Genomic DNA, 6,578 nt, shown 5'->3' on the forward strand with positions numbered 1-6,578 from the left:
AATATTATTCCTTCAATTCTTTAGTATTTTTTTGCCCCATTTGATCGGAATCAGTGCCCAAGACACGTATTAAAACAATTACTAGTATATCTTTATTTTCATACACGTAAAAATTATAAAAACGTTATATTAATAAAATGTATAAATAGATAAATTTAAAAAGATCACTAATGAGTCTATAACTTTGTAGTAATACATACGAATAACGATGATACGAATATTTAACTATGAGATGGTTAGATGCCATGTGTTAATAATGTGTACATATGATCGATTGAACTAATCAATATTACCATGTTAATTAGTTATTAGTGTTTTCTTTCATTATACAAATCAAAGCACTTTGTAATATCTTCATAATTTCATGAAAATAAATAATGATAAACGAGTCATAATTATCAGTCTTGTTGACTAATCAAGTATCGAATTACCAAATTGCAAATTTCCATTTCATAAGAAGTCAAGAACTCATCAAATCATGATTATGATACTATGCGTAGTATATAAATGATTAAATAAGAAGCATATAATAACCTAATTGTAAAACAATAATACATTAATACACTAACTCTTATAATCAACTTCGTAATAAACTAGTGAAATCAGTATGACTAAACTTGAAATAGAACATAATATGTATTTATAAAATCAATGAGAATTTGTTTATAATATGATGCCTAAATATGAAATGATTCGCGACTTGCCGACTTTATATAACACTTGTGAACGCAAAAGGTTAGCAAGTACTATCAAATTTCAAGCCAAAATCATTTAACTGCCCGAATCCAAACAACTCGATAAACAATTTATTTTTTGAAACCGAAAACCGACCCGAACCGTAATTTAGTAAACTTGAAATGGAACCGATATGAATAACGTTAAAGTGGTTAAACCATCGAAGAACCGAACTAGTAATAAACTGAACCGAAAAAGAACTGAACCAGTTAAAAACTGAACCGATAAAGATCCGAACCAGTTATAAACTGAACCAAAAAAGAACCGAACTGTTTCTAACCCGAAACCGTTTCCAACCCGAAACTGTTTGAACCGGGATAAAAACCGTTTACACCGCACCGTTAACAAACTGCAACCCGCCTGCACCGAACCGTTTACTACCCGAACTGTTTACAACCCAAACCGAATTAAAACCGCTTAAGAATAAACCGAAACCGAATCGAACCGAAAACTATTTAAACCGAACCAAAACCGACCCATGAGACAATTAAACCGATTCCAAACCGACCCGATCAACTACCGAACCGATTTCAAACCGAACCGAAACCGAACTGTCAAACCGTTTTGACAGTGCTAATGACAACAATTAATGCTTTGTTTCTCTTAACCAAATTTTAATATTCCGTTTCTTCAAAAAAAAAAATAATTAATATTCCGCATTTCATATTATACAAAATATTCAGTAAAAAGAATCGGTAATTTTGAACAAATATAATGAAAATCAGTAGATTTTTTTTTTTATTTGGTGTATAGAGAGCCACAAGGACAGTTAATGAAAATTAATTCCAAAATCTCTTGAAATTGAGAGAGGAGCTCTAACCATACTTGAGTTATCCCTCACTCTTAGTAAAAATACATTTAAGTTTAGTAGACAAACAAAAATTACAATTTTGGGCGCGTCAATTGTATGGAATGGGGTAGTATATATCTCTTCACTCATTATCCATTATTAAGATGTGATCTCTTCATCTTATTTTTGCTAAATTAAACTTATTTTTTACAAAATAATACTTAATTTTATTTATTCTCTATTATATTTGCTTAAAGTTGTTGATTTATAATTATTATTATTTTTACTGAACTAAAAATATTTTTACTAAAGTCAAATTATTTTTATTGAATATTACTGAATTTTTTTAAGAAGAAGAAGATAACAAGGCCTTAATTTTTAATTTTTATAACTTATGTTTTTTCAAATTCGTTAATTCTGAATAAAGTTTTAAATTCACTATCTTTTCTTTACCACTTTTTATAACCAAAACAAGTGTTTTTCCCCGGACTCAATCTTTTATTAATATTGGGGTGGCTAACGTACGCGATACGTGCACCATAATTAGCTATGTTCAGGGAGCTCTAATTGTTGAAAACATTACTATAGGAAAATATGTAAACATTATTATTTTTAGGGGTATAAATGCTTACACACCAAGAGTGAGAAAAAATTAACATTAATAAGGGCAAATAAGTAAAAATATATTTTAAAGGGTATGTATAATTGTCTAAACACTATTCATAAGAGTTATCTCCAACTTTTTAAAACGTAGGAATTTTTTTTGCAATAGTGTTCACTAATTTGAATTTTTCTTTGCAAGAGAGAACATGAAATTAAATATCCTACTATGACTTAGTGCCAAGGCATATGGTGTTAAATCTTGTGTCAAAACTGGAGGTTTGTTTTAATTTCGAATCTTGCATGGAAACATTTAGACTCATTTAGGGCAGCGAGAAATATTAAATAAAGTACAAAAAAAAACTTTATTAAGATAAATACTAATTTTCCTTATAAATCGGAACCATTTTAAGGCCGGCTCTTAAATTAACCAAACTAAGTTCAAACTAAATTCATTTAATTAAACCAATTAAATCATATGAACTTGATATGAGTTGTTTACAAAGCAACAAAAATCATAATCTATAGTCACATAATATCTTTTTGGCAATGCTTTACGATCTTCAACCTAAGAATCTAAGATAATCAAATTACATATTTAAACCGCGAATTATTCACTGTATCATACAAAGATTAAAGTACATACAAGTTATTAAAAAAGTATAGTACTCCGTATATATACAATGCAAACCTATACAACTTCAAGTTCTAACATTGATGTCTCACCAGTCACCACTAAGTCATATCAAATTTCATTTTGCAAACAAAAGATCAAAATTTATTGAATGATAATATATGTGAAAAGAATAATTATGAGAAGAAGATTGAGTCATGAACTAAATGTATAACTGTTTTGTAACACCCCCAAATCTCCCCCTACGGAAATACTAGTATAATACGTATAATTATACCGTAGAGATAGACTTAGGAGTGTTACCACCGTGTGATTATGCAAGGCTACTGAAGACTTACGAAATAAAAACCAATACTTTGCAGCGGAAACATCAATACTTTCTCTTTTATTAATACTAATAAAAATAGTAGCATTGTTATGAGTACTCAAAATAAAGACAAGACCAACATTCCTAATCTAGGTGAAACCACTCCCGCGACTCCACATGCTCAATCATTGACTGCACCTGAAATTATTCAACACTGCTTACCATTAAGGTAAATAGGGCTAACCAAAACAAATAGGAAATACAGATTAGCAAATTATGCTAAGTACGATAAGTGCAAGATAATGTAAACTCAATTTATTTGCAAACATGCTTTTAAAATCAATCCCAACAATTAATCCAATAATTTCAAACTCATTATTCCAAAACCGATTCCAATGATTTAATATTCAAAATAATAGTTAATAAAACCAATTCCTTTATTAAGAACCAATTCCTTTTAATCCAATTCCTCACCCAAGTGTGCACACCCCCCAAGCTAATCTCCTTATATTACAAGGCTATTCTTGAGGAAAGACCCGGTCATACAAAGTCCAAGGCCTTATTAATAAACCAAATCCGCATAGTGGGATTACCAACATGCTTATAAAGCATTAATAATAATAATTCAATGGTTCAATAAATCCTTTTAATATCCAATAAATTCCAATATAATTCAAACTCCTTTTTAATAATTCCATATACTTTCAAAATCAAAACCTTTTAAATAGATACTTGAGAATAAAATCTCATATTAATAACTTTTCAAAATCAATAACTCTTCCTTGAAAAACTTTTTATTTAATTTAACAAACCTTTTAAAATCAATTCCTTTATTTAAACACGATAAGTAATTCAAACCATTCAAAACGTGATTTAAAAATCAATCATTCAAAATAATTTTATTAAAACAAATTAAATATTAAAATCAATATCTCCAAACATAATTCAAATCAATTTAATTCAATCACCAATAAAATCATATAAAACATGTTATTCAAACCAATCACTTTCAAAGGTATCTAGCTACCTAAACGTACCTTGATCCTTGCAAGAAAAACCACACAAAAAGAACCTCAAGAACCTTGATTCCGAATATCAATCAATACTTCGCACTTTCAAAGTTCAATCACGAATACACCATGAAGAAGATAAAAGAATAGGAATAAAGAGAATTGAATTTTCGTTAGAAAGAATAGACAGAACTTGCAGAGGTCATAACTTCTTCAATATAACTCCGAATTGGGTGATTCTTGAGCCTAACCTCAAGGATTTTTTGAGAGGAACAATCTTCTATGAAATTTCAATACCCCAAAACTGACCAGAAGTGCCCGAAAACTGGATTCAAAGATAAACGGGATGATATTTGTATGAAAAGAGGAGAAGAAAAGTATGAAAAGGTTTAGGGAAAAGAAGAAGAAGAGAATTGGGTTTTTGGTGTGAAGAATATGAGAGGTATGAAGAGGTATTTATAGGCTAGCTCATGCAAGAATTATGGCAAGTAATTTGAGTGATTTGGGGGTGTTATAAAAATAAAGCGGTATAATTATACTTTGTAAAACTAAAGTATTTTGAGTGGCCTCTACAAGTATTTTGAATGATTGATTTTTAAATTATGTTTTGAATGGTTTGAATTACTTATCGTGTTTAAATAAAGGAATTGATTTTAAAAGGTTTGTTGAATTAAATAAAAGATTTTTCAAGGAAGAGGAAGAGTTATTGATTTTGAAAAGTTATTAATATGAGATTTTATTCTCAAGTATCTATTTAAAAGGTTTTGATTTTGAAAGTATGTGAAATTATTAAAAAGGAGTTTGAATTATATTGGAATTTATTGGATATTAAAAGGATTTATTGAACCATTGAATTATTATTATTAATGCTTTATAAACATGTTGGTAATCCCACTATGCGGATTTGGTTTATTGATAAGGCCTTGGATTTGGTATAACCGGGTCTTTCCTCGAGAATAGTCTTGTTATATAAGGAGACTAGCTTGGGGGTGTGTACATTTTGGTGAGGAATTGGATTTAAAAGGAATTGGATTTTTAAAGGAATTGGTTTTATTAATTATTTTGATTGTTGAATCATTGGAATTGGTTTTGGAATAATGAGTTTGGGATTATTGGATTAATTATTGGAATTGGTTTTGAAAGCATGTTTGCAAATAAATTGAGTTTACATTATCTCGCACTTATCGTACTTAACATATTTTGCTAATCCGTATTTCCTATTTGTTTTGGTTCGCCCTGTTTACCATAATGATAAACAGTGTTGACTATTTTCAGGTGGAGTCATGAATGAGCATATGGGAGTCCCGCGATTTGCTTCACCTAGTTTAGGAATGTTGGTCTTGTCTTTATTTTGATTACTCATAACAATGTTACTATTTTTATAAGTATTAATAAAAGAAAGTTGAGTTTCCGCTACAAGTTTTGTTATTGAGTTAAGTATTTTGAGTAGCCTTACGTAATCACGCGGCGGTAACACTCCTAAGTCTATCTCTACAATATAATTATACGTATTATACTAGTATTTCCGTAGAGGGAGATTTGGGGGTGTTACAAAGTGGTATCAGTTTTAACGGTCCTAAAAAGATTAAAATTGGAGTAATAATAAAAATTGTGGGTAGACTTAAGAAGGGCATATAGGATAGATAAAGTTTCGCATTTGTGTGAGAGTCAAAAGCTTTATTTTTACTTAAAAACTATTTTCCTATTTGTGGAAAGATGAAGGAGAAAAGGATTCTTGAGTTCTCTACGGTGGCCTATAATGGGTACGACTCTTTGTCTAGGAAAGACTCGCCTCAACGTTGTGGGTAACTTTCCTGGGAGACGCGGGCTTGACCGTCCTATATCTTGATTCAATTACATTATTATTATTTTCGAAAACAAAAAGAATTGAAACTATTTGAAACTTGAGTTGTGCGTGTAATTAGGTGTGCATTAAAGTTGGTGTTAAAACACCTTAGGGTATGGTCAAGAGGTCAGAAATTTTTTAGTTTATTGCCCATGGTTGGGTGATCTTGAGTTATGCTTGGTTGATTAAGAAATGAATTGCTTATTGCAAATGGATTTTGAATTGAATTGTTTATGTGAATTAGCATTGAATTAATTGTTTTGCATGTGTGTGAGACAAATGGAAAGGATTGATGAAATGAGACAAAATTACTTTAACTTGCATTACTTGAAAGATAATGGAGACACAGTTAGTGAGTTCATAACTGGAATTGTCACTCTGGCCTTAACCCTTTATGAGAAATATAATCTAGATATGTGATATGTGGCAAGTATTTGGATCATACGAGTTTTACATGTGGGCAATATGATTGAGTTGTTAATTTGAGATTAAAGGATTTGATGATTACTATGGGATAAATAAGAAGTTATTTTGGATTGTTATCATGAATATTTGGAGGATTTGTGCTATCAAGTTTTTCCTAATTTTTGGAATATGATTTATGTTGAGCAAGGAAATATTATTTGTGGTAATGATGAGTTGAATTAGTTCTATAT

The sequence above is a fragment of the Chenopodium album genome, chromosome 10 (genome assembly GCF_948465745.1).
Source record: "Chenopodium album chromosome 10, dcCheAlbu1.1, whole genome shotgun sequence".
NCBI classification, from domain to species: Eukaryota; Viridiplantae; Streptophyta; class Magnoliopsida; order Caryophyllales; family Amaranthaceae; genus Chenopodium; species Chenopodium album.